At 42.9% G+C, this 27,063-nt stretch overlaps 1 protein-coding gene across 5 annotated transcripts in view; it reads left to right on the forward strand.

Annotated features, from left to right (window-relative positions):
• MECP2 (methyl-CpG binding protein 2) overlaps nt 1-27,063 on the forward strand; it is a 72,710-nt gene that overhangs the window by 5,680 nt on the left and 39,967 nt on the right. The window lies entirely within an intron of this gene.

Here is a 27,063-nt window from a genome sequence, read left to right on the forward strand (position 1 = left end):
TTTTTTTTTTTTTTTTAAAAAAAAAAAAAAAAAAAAAAAAAAGGAAAAAAGGAAAAAAATATACTACTCTTGGACAGTATAAAAGTACCCCAAAGACTAAAGACATAACTGTGCCAAACTGTGCCATATAATAAAAAAAAGTCACTTCCCTGAGCCCTGAAAGGTCAGTGTGGGTAGGGTTACTTGGTCGCCACAGCGAGATCTGGGGGCGGGCGTCAGATTAGAGCCGGAACTGGTGATCTGCAACTTCAGTTCACCTTGAAGCAGGTCAGCTGAGCTGAGAGCGCTTGCACTGAGCCCTTCTGCGCTGCTGCTGTTGCCTTAGCGGTCTTCAGCATGTGTTTACTTCGGTTTGGGGTAAATGCTTTAGTGGTCAGCGTTAGTGAGCAGTGGTAATGCATTTTCAGATGTGGGAACTGGTATATGGTTGGTTCCCTAGAAGGACACCCTCCTGAAAGCTGTCTCAGAACACCGGGGGCCATGACTGATGTCATGTGCTTGCCACACTCCTCCCATGGTAACTGAAGAGAGTACCCCAGATATACATCTGGTTCTTGGGACTCTAGAGGAGGATGAGTACTTTGTAAAAAGCTGGGGGCCCAAGTCATTCTAGGTCTGACACTCAGGTGCTGTATCAGCTGCAGTTTGAACTAGTTGGCACCATTGTGTGGACTTTAGTTTTGTAAAAATGAATGGTTCCTTAATTTCTCACCCTTCAGGCTCAACATCTCAAGCTGTTTGTTGTTGTTTGTTTTTGTTTTTGATTAGTGGTCACTCCACATTTGATGTTTTGACGTGTGGATTTCAGAACTTCTGTGTGGTAAAGCCGAATGTTCCAATTGAATTTTCCCTTTTTTTTCCCCTAAGCAAAAATGTGGGTTTTCACATATGCAGCCATTGTGATTCCAACTGAGACCCTAAGTCATAGTTTGTTGTGTCTCTCTTGTGGTTTCTGACACCTCAGTGTGAAGCCGTTGTAGACATCCGTAAGAAATAGCCTGCTTAGGAATTATGTGAGGGCAAGGTTTGGCTGAAGGAGAATAGAAGGTGTGCAAGGAAGGAAGAGCATCACACTCCTTGAATCCCAAATTTGATTCTGCTCCTGATCCTGTGACTCAAATTGTCATTCTCCTTTACTGCTGTGGGGTGTGCTCTGGGCCCGACTGACAGGACATTCTTTGTACTCCACGTATTTATGCTGGTGGGAGTCGTATGGCTAGTGCTTTGTGCTTTGTCTCAGAAATTGTGTGGACTAAATGTAATATGGGCAGTGAATGGGTTTCTTCTGGAAGATGTTAGGCCTGTAGGGTGGTTTGGGTTTTTAAGAGTCTTTTTCTCAGATCACGAATGGATGTTATAAAACAGGCAATGTTGACACCATACAGTTTCTCCTAAGAAATGTACAGAGTTCAACCCGACGAAGCTAATTGAAAGTAAACTTTTAAAAAGAAATATAGAAAGAGGAGATTTTTAAAATATCTTACTACTTATGAATGGGAAAGATGTAGCCATTTGAGCTTCAAAGAACTTTTGAGGGAATTCTCAAAGGACAGTACCTGTCTTTAGTAGATAAATACTTGGTATCTATTTTTCTTCTTTTACTTTTTAAAGAATTACTAAAATAACACATGGATTTATAGAAAAATCAAACCACTTAAGAATTTATGAGGTGCCTGGGCGAGGTGGCTCATGCCTGTAATCTCAGCACTTTGGGCGGCCTAGGCAGGTGGATCACCTGAGGTCAGGAGTTCGAGACCAGCCTGGCCAACATGGCAAAACCCCATCTCTATTAAAAATACAAAAATTAGCTGGCTGTGGTGGCTCGCACGTGTAGTCCCAGCTACTCAGAAGGCTGAGGCAGGAGAATTACTTGAACCTGGGAGGCGGAGGTTGCAGTGAGCCAAGATCGTGCTACTGCACTCCTGCCTGGGTGACAGTGTGAGACTCTGTCTCAAAAACAAAAAAAGTATCAGGTAAAAAAATGCAGGCTCCCTGCTTAGTCTCTGCTCCCACTACCCAGAATAACCACTGTTAATAGCTTAATGTAGATCCTTCTAAGACTAAACTAGGTACTTTTTGTGTTATACAGGAGGGTGTTTTTTTTTTTTTTTTTTTTTTTTTTTTGGATGGGGGCTTTCCCTGTTACCTTGGCTGGGGGGCAGTGGCGCAATCTCGGCTCACTGCAACCTCCACCTCCCGTGTTTGAGTGATTCTCCTGCCTCAGCCTCCTGAGTAGCTGGGATTACAGGCACCTGCCACCACACCCAGCTAATTTTTGTATTTTTTAGTACGCCCGGCCTCAGGATGGTGTTATATATACATATTCTGCATTTATCCATCTCATATATTCATCTCTGCCTCATTTCTTTTAAGTAGCAGTGTAGTCCAGGGCTGACTTACCATCATGTTTTTCATTGTCTCTCTGTTGGATTTCCCAGTGGTTTGTTATTAAAAATACTACAGGATTGAAATTCCTCATGTGCCAGTGATTTTGAAGAATGGCTGCCTAGACTTGGAATTTCTGGTGGGTATCACCACATCACTGTCCAAGATGGCTATCCCATTTCCCACAATAGTCTGAGAAAGTGCCATTTTCCCATACCCTCCCAGAATTGGACATACATCTTTTAAATTGGTGCTACTTGGATTATTACTGAGGCTAAACCTCAATGATCATTGTCATAGCTCTTAGTGTATTAAAGATGTTAACTCTTTGTCATGCAGATATTTTCCTATTTTGTCTTATGTCTTGATTCTTGTTTTTCTGATATATAATACTTCTGTTATGATTTCTTCTTTTGCTTTTATACTTAGGAAATCCTTTCTTACTCTTTTTTGAGAGGAGTCTCGCTCTGTCACCTAGGCTGGAGTGCAGTGGCGTGATCTTAGCTGACTGCAAGTTCTGCCTCCCAGGTTCACGCCGTTCTCCTGCCTCAGCCTCCCAAGTAGCTGGGAATACAGGATCCTGCCACCACACCTGGCTAATTTTTTTTGTATTTTTGGTAGAGACAGGGTTTCACGCTGTTAGCTAGGCTGGTCTCGATCTCCTGACCTCATAATCTGCCCGCCTCGGCCCCGCAAGGTGCTGGGATTACAGGCGTGAGCCACCGCGCCCCGCCAGGAAATCCTTTCCTACTCTTAACAACAGATCGATAGTCATCTGTATTTTCTTCCTAAAAAACCTGATGATGTATTATATTCATACATACGTATTTAATACATACAAAAGGGCCAGATGCGGTGGTTCATTCCTGTAATCCCAGCACTTTGGGAGGCTGAGGTGAGTGGATCACCTGAGGTCAAGAGACCAGCCTGGCCAAGATAGTGAAACCCCGTCTCTACTAAAAATGCAAAAACTAGCCAGGCATGGTGGCGGGTGCCTCTAATCTCAGCTACTGGGGTGGCTGAGGCAGGAAAATCGCTTGAACCCAGGAGGCAGAAGTTTTGGTGAGCCGAGATCACACCGCTGCACTCCAGCCTGGGTGACAGAGTGAGACTCTGTCTCAAAAATAAATAAATAAATAAATAAATAAAAATAATAATTTTATAGTTAAGTTGTCCTGTGTTTTTCCTATGATTAAAAAAAAATACCTGTTTTGTATTTAACTTTGGGGTGGGATAAGGTATAGCCCACTTAGTCAGTTGTGTCTAAGCCACTTGGTGAACCAGTCAATCCAGTCTTCACCTTTAACAAATGCTGATTTCTTGAAGCAAGCAAAATATCTCTTAAACTTTTTCCTATTTTCTCTATAAAGTTGCTTTTTTCTGAATTTTTTCTTTATGAGGCTTGATGGCAGCCCTATCAGCAGACAATTGTTCATTCACCCAACAAATATTTGAGCATCTGCTTCAAGCCTGGGGCACTGCTAAGCCCTAGAAGTGATACCTTCTCCTTATCCGGAGTGCTACAGTGCTCGTTCCAGAAGACTCAAGAAAATAGCAGATCATCACAAAAGCAGGTTTTACATAAATGAGGAGGAATCCACAGGGTTGTGTATATGTGTGTGCGTTTTAAATTCTGATTTAAGTTGGAGCTTTAGGATAGACTGTGACATTAGAGTAGTTTGTTTTGCAACTCATGTAATTGCGGGCTGATTTTTGTCTTGAATTATGATAATGGTAACTTTTTTCTGCTGAAACAATTCTGTATTCATCTTAGCTTGGTTGGGATGCAATAAAAGTTTTATACTGGTAAAAATGATAATTTTCTTCTATGAAGATTTTGAATCTTTTCTGTAACAGCTGATAAAAATAAAGAGAGGGGCCAGGCATGGTGGCTCATGCCTGTAGCCCCAGCTGCTCGGGAGGATGAGGCGGGAGGATCCCATGAGCCCAGGAGTTTAAGCTGCAGTGAACCATCATCACACCACTGTACTCCAGCCTGGGCAGCCTCATTCTTTAGAGTAAGACACTGTCTCTTTTTTTTAAAAAAAAAAAAAAAAAAAAAAGGCTTTTAGTGAATATGTTCTTAAGGTAGCAAGTGTAATTTTCGTCAATTACATTATTTAAATCTAATAAATAACCTCAAAGCTGAAGTTGAATTCTGATTTGGATTGAAAATACTTTTTATTTGAAGGAAGAGGGATAGAATAAATTATATGATTAAGGAAAAGGCTTCTTGTATAAGGCCGGGGTTTTTTAAATGATTTTTTGAATAGTTAGATAGATAATATGGAATTTAAAAGGTGATATAAAAAGTTATATGGGGCCGGGCACAGTGGCTCATGCCTGTAATCCCAGTACTTTGGGAGGCTGAGGTGGGTGGATCACCTGAGGTCAGGAGTTCGAGACCAGCATGGCCAACATGGCGAAACACCATCTCTACTAAAAATATAAAAATTAGCCGGGCATGGTGGTGCACACCTGTAATCCCAGCTACTGAGGAGGCTGAGGCAGAAGAATCATTTGAGGCCGGGCGCAGTGGCTCAAGCCTGTAATCCCAGCACTTTGGGAGGCCGAGACGGGCGGATCACGAGGTCAGGAGATCGAGACCATCCTGGCTAACACGGTGAAACCCCATCTCTACTAAAAAAAATACAAAAAAACTAGCCGGGCGTGGTGGCGGGCACCTGTAGTCCCAGCTACTCGGGAGGCTGAGGCAGGAGAATGGCGTAAACCTGGGAGGTGGAGCTTGCAGTGAACTGAGATCCGGCCACTGCACTCCAGCCTGGGCGACAGAGCGGGACTCCATCTCAAAAAAAAATAAATAAAAAAAAATTAAAAAGTTAAAGAAGAATCGTTTGAACCCAGGAGGCAGAGGTTGCAGTGAGCCAAGATCGTACCACTGCATTCCAGCCTGGGTGACAGAGTGAGACTCCGTGTCAAAAAAACTAATAATAGAAAAAAGTTATGTGGGGCTGGGAATGGTGGCTCACGCCTGTAATCCCAGCACTTTGGGAGGCTGAGGCAGGTGGATCACTTGAGGTCAGGAGTTTGAGACTAGCCTTGCCAACATGGCGAAACCCCATCTCTACTAAAAATACAAAAATTAGCCGGGTGTGGTGGTGTGCGCCTGTAGTCCCAGCTACTTGGGAAGCTGAGGCAGGAGAATCGCCTGAACCCGGGAGGCGGAGGTTGCAGTGAGCCAAGATCATGCCATTGCCCTCCAGGCTGGGCGACGAGAGCGGAACCCTGTCTAAAAAATAAAGAAAAAAGAGTTATATTGTAAAGTCTTTGTGCTACCCTCTCCCCAAACATTCATTTCTTTCACTGGAGGTAGCCACTATTACCAGTTTCTTTTTAAAAAAATAAATATGTGACTGGACGCGGTGGCTCATGCCTGTAATCCCAGCACTTTGGGAGGCGGAGGTGGGTGGATCATGAGGTCAAGAGATCGAGACCATCTTGGCCAACATGGTGAAACCCCATCTCTACTAAAAATACAAAAATATTAGCCAAGCACAGTGGCAGACACCTGTAGTTCAGCTACTCGGGAGGCTGAGGCAGGAGAATAGCTTGAACCCAGGAGGCAGAGGTTGCAGTGAGCTGAGATCACGCCACTGCACTCCAGCCTGGCGACAGAATGAGACTCCATCTCAAAAAAAAAAAAAAGTGTGTGTGCACACATGAATTAAAATTTTTAATAAAATATATATAACAATTTACAGTTTTAATTTTAACTGTACAATTCAGTGGCACTGAGTACATTCACATTGTTGTACAGCCATTGCTACCATCCATCTCTGCGGTCTTTCGTCTTGCAAAACTGAAATTTCATACCCATTAAACACTAACTCCCACTTCTCCCCTTTCCCCTTCCCCCCGCCCACCCTCTGGCAACTACTGTTCTACTCTTTGTCTCTATTGGACGTATTTTTGTGTGTTTAGGTTTGTGTATATATTTTACATGTGTATACATACACAAGGGTATGTGGGCGTTGTGTTTTTACACGTACTGTAAAATATTGTGTACATTTGTTTGTTTTAGTTAATGTATCCTAGAGATTATTTAGAATTAGTTCATATAGAACCATATCATTCTTTTTAAGGGTTGGGTTTAAATAGTCTATTATGGATGTACCACAATTTAACCAGTTTTTAAATTTTTTACTTATTGTTTGAAATTTTTTTTTTAGAGACGGCATCTCACTCCTTTACCCAAACTGGAGTGCAACAGCATGATCATAGCTTACTGCAGCCTTGAACTCTGGGGCTCATGTGATCCTCCCACCTCAGGCTCTCTTGTAGCTGGGACTACAGGGATGTGCCACCATACCTGGCTAAATTTTTTATTTTTATTTTTGGTAGACACGGGGTTTCACTGTGTTGCCTAGGCTGGTCTTGAACTCCTTGGGCTTGAGTAATCCTCCTGCCTTGGCCTCCCAAAGTGCTGGGATAACCATGAGCCATGGAGCTTGACAAGAGTGGCCTTTTAAGTGCACACTATTAAAGAAAAAGCTGTGTATGAGTAGATAAGCATACAAATATACCGCTGCAATACTATTTGTAGAGATCAGATAGCTATTAGGCTAGGAAGAAGTTTTTAGCAGTTAGCACTAGAAAGCAAAACTTTGGAAACTTCCATTTCATCAAAAGTGACCTCATCTGAATAGGGCATGTGAAGGAGGACCTTTTTACTTGACAAGGGGAACTTCAGCCAGTTCTTGTTTGTGAACCTTGAAGAAAGTGGAACATTTTTATTTTGGGAGCATTCTAGGTTGTGGTAGCTCCTTGGTACTTGGGGTTGGAGAATCTCCCTCTGCTGCTGGACCTTCTGCCTCCTTCATGCTGTAACATGCAGAAGAGGTATCCAATTCAGGAACAGGCTGTGGTTGCTTCGTTGTTCTGTGACTGTTGAACTCTTTATATAGCAGTACTTTATTTAAGCTGTACTAATTGAACACTTATTATGTGTCAGTTACTGTGCTAGCTGCTGGAAACTATCCTACCCTCAGCAGTCTTCTGGTCTAATGGGAGGTACACAGACAGGCAAATGGGCTATGACTTTACAAGAGGCTTACTTCTGTGATGGAGAGGAGAGAAGTTCCAGCCACTAAGGGAGCACATAAAAAAATCAGAGGAGATCCTACCAAGAATTGGGAGGTGGGTCAGGGAGGAGAGTTCTTTGAAAAATGGCATCTAAGACCTGAACAATAAGGAAACATAACTAGATCAAGGAGAAAGCATCAGTGGGGAGAGATGCATGAGTCTTTTGGAAGGACCAGCATGTGTAGAGGCTCTGACAGGAGAGAATCTCTCAGGCCTATTCAAAGAGTTCAGTATGTGAAGACGAGGCAGGAACAACCAGCCAGGACATGTGGAGAGGAGCATTTTTCTTTTCAGATTGTACAGTTAGCACCACTGCCCCAGGTGTGTCAAATAGGCTCAACTTGCTTTTTTTTTTTTTTTTTTTTTTTTTGAGATAGAGTCTTGCTCTATCACCCAGGCTGGAGTGCAATGGCGGGATCTCGACTCACTGCAATCCACACCTCCAGGGTTCAAGCGATTCTCCTGCCTTAGCCTCCCAAGTAGCTGGGATTACAGGTGCCCACCGCCACACCCAGTTAATTTTTGTATTTTTAGTAGAGACGGAGTTTCACCATGTTGGCGAGGCTGGTCTCGAACTCCTGACTTCAGGTGATCCATCCATCTTGGCCTCCCAAAGTGCTAGGATTACAGGTGTGAGCCCCCGCGCCCGGCCAGGCTCAGCTTTCTTTCCAGGCCCCATCACACTCTGAGATGTTCCCTGGGCCCCAGAAGGCAGCGTGAGGTGCTCCACCCGTCTATGCTGTCCCTTTCCACACCACCCTATCCGCTGGGCCCCTGGGGCTCCCACTCCACTCCAGGTCTCTGCATGGAACCTTCTTTCCCTTCACTTCTGTCCCAGGAGACCTGGGAGACTCATGGGGACAGGGCATCATCTTCTCCAGCACGGTTCATTGACTAATGCGCGAAAGTGCCAGGCCGTGAGAAGGTCAGGAGCTTGCATGGAATGGGAGTCAGCTATGGTACAAAGTGTGCTGCTTAGTTCTATTTTTTTTATTTTTTATATTTACCTAAGACTTTGATGGTAAAGGAAGCAGTGTGTGAGCAAGCTGACTCCTGTCTTGTCAAGTACCAAGTCCACTCTGATGAGCCCCTGTGGACAGCACTGCTGTAACTCCCCAAGCCTGGGCTTAGGAAGTGGGCCCTAAGCCCTGTTGCCAGCTCTTCCTCCATGCTGTCAGCTCTTCCACCATTCCTGGCATCATTTTAAGGTCCTGTCTTCCCATAGTCTTCCCCCACCCTCTTCCTTCGTGGCCTCTACACTCAGCTCAAGTAGTAGCTATTTGGGTACTTTTCACCCAGACTTAGGAAATGTTAGCAGTTGGTCGTATTCCTGTCAGCCCTCTTACTATGGAACTCAAATAGGACAGATTCAGCTGAATTCCCAGCCCTGTAGTTGCACTCTCTGTCTGCCCTGCTTCCCCAAGGTAGCTTGTCCCCTAGAGGTCACCAGGATACTCCCCACGCAAAGTTTTTGTTGTATTACATATGACAACGTGGAATAAAGTGTTTTGCAAATTTACTGGATGATATCCTACTATATGAAACATCCTACAACTTACTCTTTTCGCTCAACATTTGACTTTTGAACCTGGTCCATGTTGCTCCATGCAGACCAGTGTTCATTCATTTGATATGTCTCCTTGTGCCATAGAAATAGTTTTACAATAGAAGCCTGTCCAGAGCCATGAGGGAGAAGGGGATTGTAGAGAAACGAGGATTGGCATCTGCTTTATGTTTACATCCTTTAGTCCTGTTAACCGAGAAGAAGATATTTTTATTTCCATGTTTGTGAAAGCTTTCCACAAAAAAAAGGCATGCATTTTCTAGACTTATTAATTGGGCAGTCCAAAGGTTTTATTTTTAGATTTGAAAGAAAACAAAGTAGGCTTCTGAGATACGCACATTTCCCTGTGTCCCTGTCTCTTTTGCAACATTCCACATTGCCGCTAAAACTTGAACTTGAGCACTTTCAAGCATGTGCTTACTTTCTATGTATGAATCATTTTTTAAAACATTAAAGCATTTTCGGCCGGGTGTGGTGGCTCACGCATATATTCCTAGCACTTTAGAACCCCGAGGCGGGTGGATTGCTTGAGGTCAGGAGTTTAAGACCAGCCCAGCCAATATAGTGAAACCTCATCTCTACTAAAAATACAAAAAGTGGCCGTGCGCCTGTAATCCCAGATACTCGGGAGGCTGAGGCAGGAGAATCACTTGAACCCAGGAGGTGGAGGTTGCAGTGAGCAGAGATCGAGCCACTGCACTCTAGCCTAGGTGACAGAGCGAGACTCTGTCTCAAAAAAATAAAAAAAAACATTAAAGCACTCTGTCTGGTGTTATGTAAGTTTTGGCATTACTTTGATAAGTTGTATTTTAAGTCTTTCTACACATAATAACTTATTTTTAAAATACAAGTTTCCATGTGCATCTGGGTTTTGTGTTTTTGTAAACAGCAGAAGGTATTAGTCCATATTAAGTACTAATTTGTTCTAATATTTTCAGCTGTTTTTGGCATTACACTTGGCAAAAAAATAGACAAATGTCTGCAGTTGTGACAGTTTGTCTTTTTGTTCTTTTTAACTCCAGAATAAATAATTCTAGTGAGTTTTTTTCTTAGCTTGTAAGAACATGGGAATGATTGGAGTCATCATAACACTTAAGTAGTTATGGAAGGTTGAACGTCTGTAATCAATTGTATAAAATTTCCTAGTCATCCTTCCAGGTTGTTTAAGACAAACAAATGCGTGTGTTTATTAAGCTCTTATAAAATTTAATTGTAAAACATCATTGTAGAAAACTTTGAAAATGCATATAGGTACAAAGATAAAAAATTAGCCAGGCATGCCGTGGCTCACGCCTGTAATCCCAGCACTTTGGGAGGCCAGGGTGGGAGGATCTTTTGAGCCCAGGAGTTCAAGACCAGCCTAAGCAACATATTGAGACCCTATCTCTACAAAAATATTATAAAACAAAATAGAATCACTCTGGCGATTCCACTATCCAAAAAAAAAAAAAAAAAAATGCTGTTAATGTTTGATGTGTATCTTTCTAGACCAAGGTCTCCAACTTGGGTTGAGAATTCAGCGGGGTCTGTAACCTTGGATGGGAAAAACATTCAGTCTTTATTTTCACTAATCTCTCTGAAAGTCCAGAGTTTTAGCCGGGCGTGGTGGCTCATGCCTGTAATCCCAGTGCTTTGGAAGACTGTGGAGGGCAGATCACTTGAGCCCAGGAGTTTGAGGCCAGCCTGGGCAACATAGCAAGACCCTGTCTTTAACAAAAAAAATCCAGCCAGTTGTGGTGGCTCATGCCTGTAATCCCAGCACTTTGAGAGGCTGAGTTGGGCAGATCACCTGAGGTCAGGAGTTTGAGACCAGCTTGACCAACGTGGTGAAATCCCGTCTCTACTAAAAATACACAAATCAGCTGGACATGGTGGTGGCTGCCTGTAATCCCAGCTACACTGGAGGCTGAAGCAGGAGAATCACTTGAAGCCGGAAGGCAGAGGTTACAGTGAGCCGAGATCACGCCATTGCACTCCAGCCTGGGTGACAGAGCGAGACTCCGTCTCAAAAAAAAAGGTCCACATTTTTCTTCAATGACAGTTGTAAGCAACAGACCGTGGTAGTGTTAGAATAGCAGTGACTCACCAGTAGAGATCAAAGATACTTTCATATCATATTATAGTTGTTACAGATATTTTGAAATATCATATATGCTCATCACTGCTTCAAACTTAGGGGAATTACTAGACCCATCTCTAGATCTGGTTATTTAATGATTTACTGAAGAAGCACATATTTGAGCACCAACTCTTGAAATATGTTGTTAATCAATTTCTGTGCATTTTACACATTTCAAAACATTCTTCTGAGGGGTCCAGAAGGCCAGAAGGGTCCATGGCAGAAAAAGGTTAAGAACGCCTGTTCTGTACTTCATACCATGTGGCTACAAATATAAAAACAGACCTTAAGCCAGGTGTGGTGGTGCACACCTGTAGTTCCACCTACTTGGGAGGCTGAGGTGGGAAAATCACTTGAGCCCAGGAGTTTGAGGCCAGCCTGGGCAGCATAGCAAGACCCCATCTCTTAAAAACCAATCAGGACTTGACTAGTCAGTTAGTGGGGAAAAACACAGGTATAGTAAAAGCAGTCAAAATTACACTTAAACTTAGATCATCTTATTATATTAAACATTTATTAACATGTTTAGTGTTTTGTGTATATTATGCAAAGTGTAATGCAACTAAAACTGTTTAATGCTTCTCAATGTCGCACAAATTGGTTGGTGCATAATAGCCTAAAAGTTACTTTTGCTGTTAGCATTTTATTTTATTTTATTACTTACTTATTTATTTATTTTTGAGACAGAATCTCACTCTGTCGCCAAGCTGGAGTGCTGTGGTGTGATCTCAGCTCACTGCAACCTCTGCCCTCCTGGTTCAAGCAGTTCTCCTGCCTCAGCCTCCCAAGTAGCTGGGACTACAGGCCTGCGCCACCATGCCCAGCTAATTTTTGTATTTTTAGTAGAGATGGGGTTTCGCCATGTTGACCAGGATGGTCTCCATCTCTTGACCTCGTGATCCGCCTGCCTCAGCCTCCCAAAGTGCTGGGATTACAGGCATGAGCCACTGCGCCCGGCCTGCTGTTGGCATTTTAAACATCCTTCCAGAGTCTTTCTTATCTGCTTGTAAGCATGTACACATGTTGTTGTTTTGAGTCAAGGTCTGTCGCCCAAGCTGGAGTGCAGTGGTGCAATCATAGCTCACTACAGCTTCGACCTCTTGAGTGCAAGTGATCCTCCCACTCAGCCTCCCAAGTAGGTGGGACTACAGGTGCCCGCTACCATGCCCAGCTAATTTTTCTATTTTGTTTTGTAGAGACGGAGTTTCACCACATTGCCCAGACTGGTCTCAAACTCCTTTGCTCAAACGATCCTTCCGCCTCAGCCTCCCAAAGTGCCGGGATTACAAGTGTGCATCTCTGTGCGCCGCCCACATAGTGTTTTAAATGAATGAGATCATATGTGTACTTTTGTAACTTGCTGCGTTTACTCAACAAAATGTTGTAAATATCCACGTCTGTAAAAATAGACATATATCTTTACCTTTCCGTAAAATGAAAATAACTTACTTGCATTTTCTTTCTTTGTTTTTGTTTTTGTTTTGAGACAGGCTCTTAGGCTCTGTTGCTCAGGCTGGAGTGCAGTGATGTAGTCACAGCTCACTACAGCCTCCACCTCCAGTTTCAAGTATTCCTCCTACCTCAGCCTCCCAGATAGCTAAGACTACAGGCACATGCCACCACACCTGGCTATTTTTAAAAAATTCTTTGTAGAAATGGGATTTCGCTATGTTACCCAGGCTGGCCTCAAACTGCTGGCCTCAAGTGATCCTCCTGCCTTGGCCTCCCAAAGGCTGGGATTGCAGTCATGAGCCACTGTGCCCAGCCTGCATTTTCTTATTATAAAAGCAATACATGTTCAATGGACAAAAAATTTTCAGAAAATATGCAAAGATGAAAATTAAAAACTGTCCATAAATCTGTCATTTACAGATAAAGATAACATCTAGATAATGTTTTTCTATCATTTTTAGTAACCACATAACATTTCGTTGTATGGCTATGCCTTAATTTAATGAAGAGGCATTTCCATTATTTCTGCATTTTCATGACTGAATGATGATGTGTCTGCCTGCTGATGGCTTCAACTCTGTTTTTGCATTTCAAACCTCTCTCTTGAGCTCCAAATCTGATGGCCTCGTCAGCATTTACTTGAGTTGCTCATAAGTGTCTCAAATTTAACAAGTCCCAGTCTTGATTCTTTTCCCCCTTCAAACCTATTCCTCCTGTTGTCTCTATTTCAGTAAACAACATCAACATCCACCCAATTACTCGGTCCAAAATTCTAGGAGTCATCCTTGATTCTGCTCTTTGTTTTTTTTTTTTTTTTTTGATACGGAGTGTCATTCTCATCACCCAGGCTGGAGTGCAGTGGTGCAATCTTGGCTCACTGCAACCTCTGCCTCCTGGGTTCAAGCAATTCTTCTGCCCCAGCCTCCCGAGTAGCTGGGATTACAGGCACCTACCACCACGCCTGGCTAATTTTTTGTATTTTTAGTAGAGACGGGATTTCACCATGTTGGCCAAGCTGGTCCCGAACTCCTGACCTTGTGATCCGCCGACCTCAGCCTCCCAAAGTGCTGAGATTACAGGCGTGAGCCACAATGCCTGCCCTGATTCTGCTCTTTCTCTCATCATCCCTGAATCTGTCAGCAAGTCCTGTTAGGCCAACCACTTCTCAGCATCTGCACTGCCAGTATGTTAGTCCAAGCCACAAAACACCTCTCAGAGGTATGCAACAGGACTTTGTTCTTGTTGTGTGTGTGTGTGTGTGTGTGTGTGTGTTTTATGGTAGAATTATTTTATAACTTCAAGTGTAGGGATGACCTTTCTTTTAAAATTTTATTTATTTTCTTAGTGTTTTATTTCCATAGGTTTTGGGGAAAAAGGTGATATTTGGTTACACGAATAAGTTCTTGTGGTGATTTCTGAGATTTTGGTGCACCCATCACCGGAGCAGTATACACTGAACCCAATTTGTAGTCTTTTATCCCTCACCCCCTCCCACCCTTTCCCTCAAGTCCCCAAAGTCCATTGTATCATTCTTATGTCTTTGTGTCCTCATAGCTTAGCTCCCACTTGTGAGTGAGAACATACGGTGTTTGGTTTTCCATTCCTGAGTTACTTCACTTAGAATAATAGTCTCCAGTTCCATCCAGGTTGCTGTGAATTCCATTAAGTCACTCCTTTTTATGGCTGAGTAATATTCCTTTGTGTGTGTGTGTGTATAAAACCACAGTTTCTCTATTCACTTTTTGATTGATGGGCATTTGGGCTGGTTCTATATTTTTGTAATTGTGAATTGTGCTGCAATAAACATGCATGTGCAAGTATCATTATGCAATGGGACTTTGGATGACATATTGAACAACTTCCTCACTGATATCCTCGTGAAACGCTACATATTTCATGGGTCTGTTTGTTATACCAACACTCAATTCTAAATGATGGAATTATTTCACATTTGGTCTCTTTTTCATCTGGCCATTATAGTTCAGTTTAAACACTGAGTTCCATTCCTGCCCCATGCTGAAGAATTTGCAGTACATCAGGCTGTAGTCCATTGATTCATTCCACAATTGAGTAAGTAAGGTATCTATAGTACCTCAGGCCCTGTGTTGGGCAGGGATGGGGTATCCTAGACAGATTTGGTACAGCTTGAGTTCAGTGGCAGAGACAGATCTTAGATAATTATACAAGTACTTAAGTATTCAGAAGGACAAGTATGGAGGTGGGACCCGCTACAATCCTCTACAGTCACGTGCTGCACAACGACGTTTCAGTCAGCAGCAGAGCACACATACAGTGGTGGTCCCATAAGATTAGAATGCCATGTTTTTCCTGTACCTTTTCTACGTTTAGATATACAAATACTTACCATTGTGTTCCAGTGATCTACAGTATTCCGTATAGTACCATGCTGTACATTTTTATGGCCCAGGAGCAATGGGCTATATACCGTATAGCCTAGGTGTGTAGTAGGCTACACCATCTAGGTTTGTGTAAGAACACTCTCTGATGGTAGCACAAGTAAATCACCCAGTGACACATTTCTCAGAACATATCCCTGTCGTTGAGTGACTCATGACTGTGCAATGGGGGTACCACTCAGCCTTGGGAGGGTTAAGGAAGTCTTCCCCAAGGAGGCAACGCCGACACAGGGAACCAAGGGTTGAACATAAGTGGGCAAGGTGCAGAGTGGAAGAAGGCTTTCCAGATGGAGAAGAGCATGTGTGAAGGCCCTCAGTCTGTCAAGAGCTTAGTCCTGTGTGGCAGGAGCTGAATGAGGGGTTAAGGGAGAGTGGCAAAGGGGCCGGGCCATCAGAGAGGTCAACAGGGGCTGGATAATACAGGATTTTGGATGTTAACATCAGAGCAATAGAAAACATGAAGGGTAAGGTTGTTTGGGTTTTGAATTTTTATCAGAATATTGCAACTACTCGGTAACAAGTTAGATGTAACAAAAGAGGTTATCGTAAAAACAGCAGTCTACCCCTTCCCCTTTCCTTCCCTGACCCAGACATGTCAACTTTTAACTGTTTCTGATTTTAGGTCCTTTGATGGTTACCTTCAAAACTGAATCATGCTTATACATCTTTCTTGATTTGCCAACTTTAGGGAACTGTATTAACTCCCTGAAATGAAAGAGAATGACTTAGCTTACGTGACCTCCCCATGTTGAAATTCATATTCACATTTCTCTGTTATTTATTTATTTATTTATTTATTTTTGGTTTTTATTTTTTTTGAGATGGAGCCTCACTCTGTCGCCCAGGCTGGAGTGCAGTGATGCGATCTCTGCTCACTGAAACCTCTGTCTCCCGGGTTCAAGCGATTCTTGTGCCTCAGCTTCCCGAGCAGCTGGGACTACAGGCGCACACCAGTGCACTGGGCTAATTTTTGTATTTTTAGTAGAGGCGGGGTTTCACCATTGGCCAGGCTGGTCTTAAACTCCTGACATCAGGTGATCTGCCTGCCTCGGCCTCCCAAAGTGCTGGGATTACAGGTGTGAGCCACCATGCCTGGCCCACATTTCTCTGTAAATTTTAAACAGTATTTTAGTCCATATGTCAGTTCCCCTCTGTTTAAGATAAGGATATTAATAACCCTACTTTTCCTTCCACTTTCCCTCCTCAACTTCTGCCTCCTAGAAGCTATACTTGACAATACCCATTCCTGCAATTGTTAATATTTATGTTCTGCCCTGCAACCGCAGCCAAGTTGTAGGTTAATTCTAAAGTTGAAAATAACATTATTTACATTATTACACATGTAACTATTGTTCTTGGCAAAACCAAATAATGAATGTGCCAGGATTACATTTCCTTCTTCACAGGTCTGGACCACTCAAAGGAGAATGACCAATCAAGGTCAAATGGATTCCCTTTTCTTAGACTCCGTCACCTGCTTAAAATCCTTGCTAGGATTTAATCTGCTTCATATTCAAACCTTGGCTTGCTTAAATAGCTCTTTGTTTTGCTCACTGTTTCCAGTTGCCTTTTTATTTTGTTTACTGTTCCTCCTCGATTATGTTGTAAAATGCTCTTAGCAGTGCTGTTTATTTCGTACGATTCTGCTTTTTCTCCACTGAAGACCTTTCTCTTGAAAGGCCTCTGCCCTTCTGCAATCTGGGCAAGTATTTGCTCTTTAAGGTTGCATACAGCTATACCTGGATCTTCTCTTCACTGGGCTCTTGGGTTGGAGCCCCAGTATCTTAGAACCCATATCTTCCTTTTACGTGGTTTACTTCCTCGTTTTCTGAACTGCATCCTTAAAGAATGTGCTCAGATAGAGTGCATGGGGAGTAAACTGTAGTAGATACCATTGTCACTTACCCCATATACATTTCTTCTTTGCCCACTCCTAACAGAATCCTGATATTATTCACCTTTCTACCTTATTCCCAACTTCAGAAAGGATCCTTAAGTCATTCCACACATTATGTTCCTTTGGCAACTGTTACTGGTCAAGTATGGCCATAGGATCTAAGTTGGTTCACTCAGACTGAAGGGAAGGACTTCGATGGCACCGTTCAGGGAAGACTTTCTCTTTTTCTCTCGCTGGAGTAAATGAGAAAGGTGTCGCTGGGGGCCCTTTTGTAACGTCAGACTGAGGGACAAAGCCTGAGGATAAAGCCTGCTCACCAAGGAAGGCGGAGCAGAGAAACAGGAAGAGCCTGGGTCTTGATGCCTTTGCTCACCTGGTAGGGTTAGGGTTAGGATGGACTTTCTTACTGGATGAGCCAGCTTCAGTTTTATTTTCTGTTACTTGTAGCCAAAAGCATTGTAACAGATAGGTCTTCTGAGTCACTGCATGCCTGAAATACCTTTCTTCTACTCTTATACTTGATTGACTGAGTATAGGGTTCCAAGTTGAAAATCATTTTTTTTCTCTTAACTTTGGAGGCGTCTCTTCTAGTATGCAGAGTGACAAATGCAACAAATGCCTGATGCCAATCTGATTATGGTTCTTTTGTAGGTGCCCTTCTTTTTTCTTCCTTCCCTGGAAGTTTTCAGGATTTTGTCTCTTTATTTTTAGTGTCCTGAAATCTCATGAGAATGTGTCTAGAGTTGTGTCTTGTTCACTCGTTGTACTGTGGTCATTCAATCTGAATACTTTTGTCAACTTTTTTTTTTTTTTTTAAATTACTAATTTACATCCTTTCATTTTCTCTATGGGGACTACTGTTTAACTTTGGACCTCTTATATTGGTCCTCTGTCTTCTCTCATATTTTTCATTTATTGGGCGGTGGGGGGTGCTCTGAATTTTGGAAGATCTCCTGCATTTATTTTCTTTTTCTTTTTTCTTTGAGGCAGAGTCTTGCTTTGTCACCCAGGCTAGAGTGCAGTAGCCTCATCTTGGCTCACTGCAACCTCTGCCTTCCAGGTTCAAGCGATTCTCCTGTCTCTGCCTTCTAAGTAGCTGGGATTACAGGTGTGTACCACCACGCCTGGCTAATTTTTGTATTTTTAGTAGAGATGGGGTTTCACCATGTTGGCCAGGCTGGTCTCAAACTCCTGACCTCAGGTGATCCACCCACCTCAGCCTCCCAAAGTGTGTGAGCCACTGCACTCAACCTCCTGACTTTATTTTCTATCCCTTGTGTTAAATTCTTGATTTCAGCCAAACCTTTTTTTTTTTTTAAACTTACTTTTTTAAACTTACTGTGAAGCCTGTGTGCCCACTGCCTAGGTTAGACAGTTGTTAACATTTTGGCATATTTTCCTGGTCTGTATAGATAGGGTGCATTTTTATACCATTTTGCTCACCATTTAAAAGGAACTCACAGATGTCATGACATTTCACCCCTAAGTATTTCAGTATACATCTCCTAAAAATAAGGACATTTTCCAGTATAAGCACAATACCCTGATCACATCTTTAAAAGCTAACAATGATTCTCTAATGTTATCAGGCACCCACTTTAAATTCAGATTTCCTCCAAATGTCTCTTATCACTGTTGTGGGCTCCAAAGCAATTAGGATTTATACATTTCATTTGAATATGCTTCCTTTGTCTCTTATTTATTTATTTTATTTTGAGACAGAGTCTCGCTCTGTCTCCCAGGCTGGAGTGCAGTGGTGTGATCTCCGCTCACTGCAACCTCCACCTTCCAGGTTCAAGCAATTCTCCTGCCTCAGCCTCCCAAATAGCTGGAATTACAGGTGCCCACCACCACGTCCAGCTAACTTTTTTGTATTTTTAGTAGAGACAGGGTTTCTACTAAACCATGTTGGCCAGGCTGGTTTTGAACTCCTGACCTCAAGTGATCCGCCCGCCTCAGCCTCCCAAAGTGCTGGGATTATAGGCATGCGCCACCGTGCCCAGCCCCTTTGTCTCTTTCAACAAGAATAGCCTACCCACCTCTCCTTCACTTGTGATACTTTTTGAAGCAGTCTGCCCAATTGTCATATAGAAGGGGTCACATTTTAAGGTATACATATATTTTTAGAGATGACATGTCACTATGTTGCCTAGGCTAGCCTTGAACTCCTGGCCTCAAGTAATCCTCCTGCCTCAGCCTCCCAAGTAGCTGGGACTATAGGCTTGTGCCACCACGACTAGCTGGCCCACATTTTAGATGTCTCTCTTTTCTTGTGATATAATTTAATTTGTTTGTCCATATATATTACTTGTAAATGAGAAGTTAGGTCTACAGGCATGTTCAGGTTAAACATTTTGGGCAAGAATATTTCATAGGCAGTACTGTGTACTTCATATAGCATCAGCTTACCAGGCACTTAATGGCTCGTTACCCTGTGGTTTGTGATGCTATGTTTTACAGTTGATTAAGGGAGGAGGAGGCCGGGCGCGGTGGCTCAAGCCTGTAGTCCCAGCACTTTGGGAGGCCGAGACGGGCGGATCACGAGGTCAGGAGATCGAGACCATCCTGGCTAACATGGTGAAACCCCGTCTCTACTAAAAAAATACAAAAAACTAGCCGGACGTGGTGGCGGGCGCCTGTAGTCCCAGCTACTCGGGAGGCTGAGGCAGGAGAATGGTGTAAACCCGGGAGGCGGAGCTTGCAGTGAACAGAGATCCGGCCACTGCACTCCAGCCTGGGCGACAGAGCGAGACTCTGTCTCAAAAAAAAAAACCATGTAGAGGAGGTGACTACCAAATCTCCCCATTGTAGATGTACAGTTTTCCTGTGGTAATTGATATATAATCTGTGATGTCATGCTTTGGCACCAACAAATATCCTATTGCCCAACAGCCATTTGCATAATGATTTTAGCATTCATTGATCCTTGCCTGAAACCATTATTACATTGGGGGTTGCAAAATGATAGTTTTTTAAATTGTCACCTCTTCTACATTTAGTACTGTCATTTCTCTATAATGAATTTTCCCTTGTCAAATGAGGAGGCATTATATTTCCCCCTAAAAAGACAGTTTCGGTGCTTAATCTTTGCCTTTAATTATTACATTTCAGAGTAAGGAGTTGGTATAATCACCTCAAATGGTGGCAAAATATTTGCTGTTGTGTTTCCTTTTCTCTTTCATGTCAATGTGGACTCATAGAGATTTATTTATTAAATGTTTTAGAATTCAAATTGGGTCAACGAGAGTCCCTTCATATTGGTGCCTATATTCTCCTGGCATACGCTCATTAATTAGTCTTTGAGCAATTTCTTGTTTTCTGGCACAAGATATTCCATCCCAATATGTGCTTTTCCTGTCGTAGAACTGGTTCCAGGGAGAGCTCTGGTTCCTTTTAGTGGCAACGGCATTTAGAATCCAACATGTGGGGGCTAAATGTGCTGATTCTTACTGGGGTAGCGTTATATCTAGGTACTTTCAGAGGACACAGCTAGAAAATATATTCAGTTTTTATTTTTTATTTTTTATTTTTTTGTAGAGACAAGGTCTATGTTGCCCAAGCTGGTTTCGAACTGAGCTCAAGCAGTCCTCCCACCTGAGCCTCCCAAAGTGCTGTTAAAAAAATAAAAAAATGAAAGTCCCGGGATTACAGATGTGAGCCATTGTGCCCTCAATTTTTTTTTTTTTTGAAGTCATGAATGCATAATAATGTCTTCTATGGCAATTTAACATTATAGGGTTCTTTTTTAACGTTATTTATTTATTTATTTTGAGGCAGGGTCTCACTCTATTGCCTAGGCTGGAGTGGTGCAGTGGTCTAATCCTAATTCACTGCAGCTTCAAATGCCTGAGCTTCAAACAATCCTCCTCCCTCAGCCTCCTGAGTAGCTAGGACTACAGGTGCACATCACCAGGCCCGGCTAATTTTAAAATTTTTTTTGTAGAGATAGGGGTCTCGTTTTGTTGCCCAGGCTGGTCTCGAACTCTTGGCCTCAAGTGGTCCTCCCATCTTGGCTTCCCAAAGTGCTAGGATTACAGGTGTGAGCCACCATGCCTGGCTAACTTTTGTTGGATCTGTATATATATTTTCCTTACACTGAAAATGTTGGGTCTTACTAATATTAATATAGTTACTTATTTGCTTTATCTTGTAATAGACAAAGTTACAAAATTATAATACCAATATTACGATTAATAGCCGGGCGTGGCGGTGCACGCCTATAGTCCCAGCTACTCAGGAAGCTGAGGTGGAAGGATTAGCTTGAGCCTAAGAGTTTGAAGCTGCAGTGAGCTGTGATTGTGCCACTGTACTCCTACCTGGACAACAGAGTTGGGGAGGGAGGAATAATAATAATGGTAAGACCCAGAGAAAGCCCCAAATATTTGAAAATTAAACAATACACTTTGTAGCTTCCTCACCTCTCTCAGCCTTCATAGAATTGAAGAGAATTAGGGCCTTGCAGTAGATTAGGCTTTGCCTTAAGGGAATGTTGGGTTTGGTTTGATCTTTTATCCAGACCATTAAAACTTCCTTGATGTTTATTAGTAATAAGGCTGTTTCGCTTTCATGTCATTGGTGTGTTCACTGGAGTAGCACTTTTAGTTTCCTTCAAGAACTTATACTTTGATTCACAACTTGGCTAACTTTGGTACAAGAGGCCTACCTTTTGGCCTCTCGGCTTTCAACATGCCCTCCTCACTAAGCCTAATCATTTGGTTTTTGGTTTAAAGAGAAAGACATACAACTCTTGAATGCTTAGAGGCCATTGTAGGGTTGTTAATTGGCCTGATTTCAGTATTGTGTTCAAGGGAATAGGGAGGCCCAAGGAGAGAGAGAGAGAGAGATGGGGGAACAGCTGATTGGTGGAGTAGTCAAAATATACACATTTATCCCTCAAGTTTGCCATCTTTTTTTTTTTTTTTCTTTTTTTTTTGAGACAGAGTCTCAGTCTGTCACCCAGGCTGGCGTGCAGTGGCGCGATCTCAGTTCACTGCAGTCTCTACCTCCCGGGTTCAAGCAATTCTCCTGCCTCAGCCTCTCGAGTAGCTGGTATTACAAGCATGCACCACCACACCCAGCCAATTTTTATATTTTTTAGTAGAGACAGGGTTTTGCCATGTTGGCCAAGCTGGTCTCGAATTCCTGACCTCAAGTGATCCACCCACCTCGGCCTTCCAAAGCGCAGGGATTACAGTTGTAAGCCACTGCACCTGGCCAACTTTGCCACCTTTTTTTTTTTTTTCTTTTTGAGACGGAGTCTCACTCTGTCACCCAGGCTGGAGTGCAGTGACGCAATCTCAGCTCACTGCAGTGTCCGCCTCCTGGATTCAAGCGATTCTCCTGCCTCAACCTCCCGAGTAGCTGGGACTACAGGCATGTGCCACCACGCCTAGCTTGTTTTTTGTATTTTTAGTAGAGACGGGATTTCACCATGTTGGCCAGGCTGGTCTTCAACTCCTGACCTCAGGTGATCTGCCTGACTCAGCCTCCCAAAGTGCTGGGATTGTAGGCATGAGCCACTGCGCCTGGCCAAGTTTGCCATCTTTTATGGGTGCACTTTGTGGTGCCTCAAAATGATGATAGTACTAACATCAGAGAGCATTGATCACAGATCACCATAACAAATATAATAATGAGAAATTTGAAACATTGTGAGAATCACCAAAATGTGACAGAGACATGGAGTGAGCACATGCTATTCAACATTATACTAGAGGTCATAGCCAGTATAATGATGCAAGAAAAAAAGATAAGAGGCATTAAGAGGCATTAATATTTAAAGGAAGTAAAACTGTTTCTATTTGTAGGTAATGTAGAAAATGTGAAAGAAACTATCAAAAAGAAAGAACCGGCTAGAACTAAAAAGTGAATTCAGCAAGGTCTCAGGGTACAAGATCGTTATTCAAAATTTTCCTGATTTTCGGGGTAACATGTTCAATATTTCACAGTTAAGTACAATCTTTTTCTGCAAAACGCCTCTTGGTTGCAGATAGTGAGTTTTTAAGAAATTGAAGGTGTGTGGCAGCCCTGCATCAAAAAAAAAAAAAAAAAAACTCACTATCTGCAAAGTACAGTAAAGCAAAGCACAATCAAATAAGGTGTGCCTGCATATTACCACCAAGAGGCTTTTCGTAGAAACACGAGTGTGCTTCAACATTCAAAAATCAGTTGGTGTAATTCACCTCGTTAAGATAATAAAGGAGGCCCGGTGCAGTGGCTCATGCCTGTAATCGCAGCACTTTGGGAAGCCGAGGTGGGCAGATCACTTGAGGCCAGGAGTTTGAGACCAGCCTGGCCAACATGGTGAAACCCTGTCTCTACTAAAAATAGAAAAATTAGCTGGGCATGGTGGCATGCACCTTTAGTCCCAGCTATTTGGGAGGCTGAGGCAAGAGAATCCTTGAACCCGAGAGGCAGAGGTTACAGTGAGCTGAGATCACGCCAGTGCATTCCAGCCTGGGCAACAGTGAGACCCAGTCTGCAAAAAAAAAAAAAAAAAAAAGATAATAAAGGAGAAAAACCATATAGTCTATTCAATCAATACAGAAAAAGTATCTAACAAAATTAAGTGTCCTTTCATGATAAAAACTCAGCAGATTAGAAATAGAGGAAGTGCATGTATGAAAGAGCTGCAGATATAGATTGTACTTAACTGTGAAATATTGAACATGTTACCCCGAAAATCAGGAAAAAGGCAAAGATGTCCACTCTAACCACTTCTATTCAGCTTTATACTAGAGGTCATAGCCAGTATAATGAGGCAAGAAAAAAGATAAGAGGCATTATTAATATTTAAAGGAAGTAAAACTGTTCCTATTTGTAGGTGATGTGAAAATGTGAAAGAAACTACCAAGAAGAAGGAACCTGCTAGAACTAAAAAGTGAATTCAGCAAGGTCTCAGGGTACAAGATTGTTATTCAAAAATTAATCAGAAATGAAATTTCAAATGCAGTAGCATTAGGAATAATTTAATAAGTGTACAAGATTTACACACTGAAACTGAAAATGTTGCTGAAAGAAAGACCTAAATAAATGGAATGATGTACCATGTTCATCAGCTGAAAGACTAAGTGTCTTTACAATGTCAGTTCTCCCTTCATTGAACTGTAGATTCATAACCCCAGTCATAACTGCAGAGTTTTTTTTGGTAGAAATTGATGAGCTGATTCTAAAATGTATATGGAGACTGGGCACGGTGGCTTATGCCTGTAAACCAGCACTTTGGGAGGCTGAGGCAGTCAGATCACTTGAGGTCAGGAATTCGAGACAAGCCTGGCCAACATGGCGAAACCCCGTCTTTACAAAAAATACAAAAATTAGCCAGACAAGGTGGCACACACCTGTAATCCCAGCTACTTGGGAGGCTGAGGCATGAGAATCACTTGAACCCTGAGGTGGAGGTTGCAGTGAGCCGAGGTCATGCCACTGCACACCAGCCTGGGCGACAGAGTGAGACTTTGCCTCAAATAAATAAATAAATAAAATGTATATGGAAATGCAAAGAACCTAGAACATCCAAAGTAATCTTGAAAGAGAACAAAATTAAGGGGCTTATGTTATGTGACTTTATAGTCATTTGATTTTTAACAGAGGCACCAGAACAGTCCAGTGCGGGAAAGGAAAGTCTTTTTAGCACATGGTGCTGGATGATAGCAAATGACATCCATACCAGACAAATGAACCTTGACCTTACCCTAAATATTAGTTTTCTAGAGTTGCCACAAACTAGGTGGCTTAAAACCACAGAAATTTGGCTGGGCGTAGTGGCTGATGCCTGTAATCCCAGTCTTTGGGTGGCCGAGTCAGGCAGATCACCTGAGATCAGGAGTTCAAGACTAGCCTGGCCAACATGGTGAAACTTTGTCTCTACCAAAAAGACAAAAAACTTAGGTGTGGTGGTGCACACCTGTAATCCCAGCTAGCCGAGAGGCTGAGGCAGGAGAATTGCTTGAACCTGGGAGGCAAAGGTTGCACTGAGCCAAGATTGCACCACTGCACTCCAGCCTGGGTGACAGAGTGAGACTCTGTCTCAAAACCACAGAAATTTACTGTCTCATAATTACAGAGTCTAGAAGTCCAAAATCAACTGTCAGCAGGGCCATGGTCTCTGTGAAACCTGTAGGGGAGTCCTTCCTTGCCTCTTCCTAGCTTCCAGTGGTTGGCAGCCTTTGGCATTCTTTGATTTGCAGCTGCATTACTTCAGTATCTGTCTGCCTCATCACACAGCATTCTCCATGTATGTCCCTGTCTTTACATGGCCTACTTCTTGTAAGAACAACAGTAATATTGGATTGGGGCCCACCCTACTCCAGTGTGACCTCGTCTTAACTACACCTGCAACAACCCTGTTTCCAACTAGGGTCTCAGTGTGAGGTACTGAGGGTTAGGACTTCAGCATATCTTTTTTAGGGGACATAGTCCAACCCATAACACTACCTCGCACCATACATAAAAATTAATTCATGAGAGATTATAGGCCTAAATGTTTTAAAAGCTAAAGATATAAAGCTTCTGCAAAAAAACATAGGAGAATATCTTTGCAGTCCAAAGAAAAAGGTGTGGCACACACCTGTGTTTTTTTTTTAAGCACAGTTTCATTCTGTTGCCCAGGCTGGAGTGCAGTGGTGCGATCTCAGCTCACTGCAACCTCTGCCTCCCGGGTTCAAGCGATTCCCATGCCTCAGCCTTCTGAGTAGCTGGCATTACAGGTGTGCGCCACCATGCCTGGCTAATTTTTGTATTTTTAGTAGAGGCAGGGTTTTGCCGTGTTGGCCAGGCTGGTCTCAAACTCCTGACCTCAAGTGATCTGCCTGCCTTGGCCTCCCAAAGTGCTGCCACCGTGCCAGGCCAAAAAAAGATTTATTAGGATACATGAAGCAATAACTATTAAAAGAAAAAATAAATTGGACTTCATTAAAATTCAAAACTTTTGGTCCTCAGAAGATATCATTAAGAAAATGAAAAGACAGAGCTGGGCGTGGTGAGGCTTGCCTGTAGTCACTACTGGGTACTTTGGAGGCTGAGGCAGGAGGACCACTTGAGCCCAGGAGTTCTAGGCCAACATAGGCAATATAGTGAGACACTGTCTCTTAAAAAAAAAAAAAGGAAAAGAAAAGAAAATAGGCTGGGAGCTGTGGCTTACGCTTGTATTCCCAGCACTTTGGGAGTACAAGGCAGGTGGATTGCTTGAGCTCAGGAGTTCAAGACCAGGCTGGGCAACATAGCAAAATCCCATCTCTACAAAAGATACAAAATATTAGCCAACCATGGTGTCATGCACCCATAGTTCATAGTCCCAACTACTCAGGAAGCAGAGGCAGGAGGATTGCTTGATCCCAAGGAGGTCAAGGCTGCAGCCAAGGTCACACCACCGCACCTCAGCCTGGGTGACTGAGTGAGACCCTGTCTCAAAGAAAATGAAAAGACAAGCCCACCAAGAAAATAGTTGAGGCCAGTCATAGAAAAAGTAGAAAGTCATATATCTGACAAAGGATTTGTATTCAGAAGAATTCCTACAACTCAATAATAAAAGGACAACCTGATTTTTAAAGGGTGAAAATATTTTAATAGATACTTTTTTTTTTTTTGAGACAGAGTTTCACTGTGTCACCTAGGCTGGAGTGCAGTGGTGCCATCATACATAGCTCACTGCAGCCTTGAACTCCTGGACTCAAGTGGTCTTCCTGCCTCAGCCTCCTGAGTAGCTAGGACTACAAGCACGTGCTACTATGCCTGGCTAATTTTTAAATTTTTTTTGTAGACATGGGCTGGTCTCGAACTCCTGGGCTCAAGCAATCCTCCCACCTCTGCCTCCCAAAGTGCTGGGCCACCACGCCTGGTGTGGTGTCACCAGACATGAGCCACCACGCCCTGCCTGATACTTTTCTTTTGTTGTCTGTTTATTTCTTGTTTATAGGTGTTTCTGTTCTGATTTTATGACTATTCTATATTCTAGGATTTCTCTGAGAATATTATTTGTTTCCTCTAAGGACAGACTTGGTCTCTCTTCCATGGGGCTGGCTCTTGAGCCACCGGGGATGGGGAGAGGAACTGGGTAGCTACCGCACTGCCCTTTCTCTGCTGTGGTGGAGTGGCCTGTTGCCTGCGGGGTCTCTCTCTGAAGGGT

The sequence above is a fragment of the Piliocolobus tephrosceles genome, chromosome 12 (genome assembly GCF_002776525.5).
Source record: "Piliocolobus tephrosceles isolate RC106 chromosome 12, ASM277652v3, whole genome shotgun sequence".
Classification (NCBI taxonomy): domain Eukaryota; kingdom Metazoa; phylum Chordata; class Mammalia; order Primates; family Cercopithecidae; genus Piliocolobus; species Piliocolobus tephrosceles.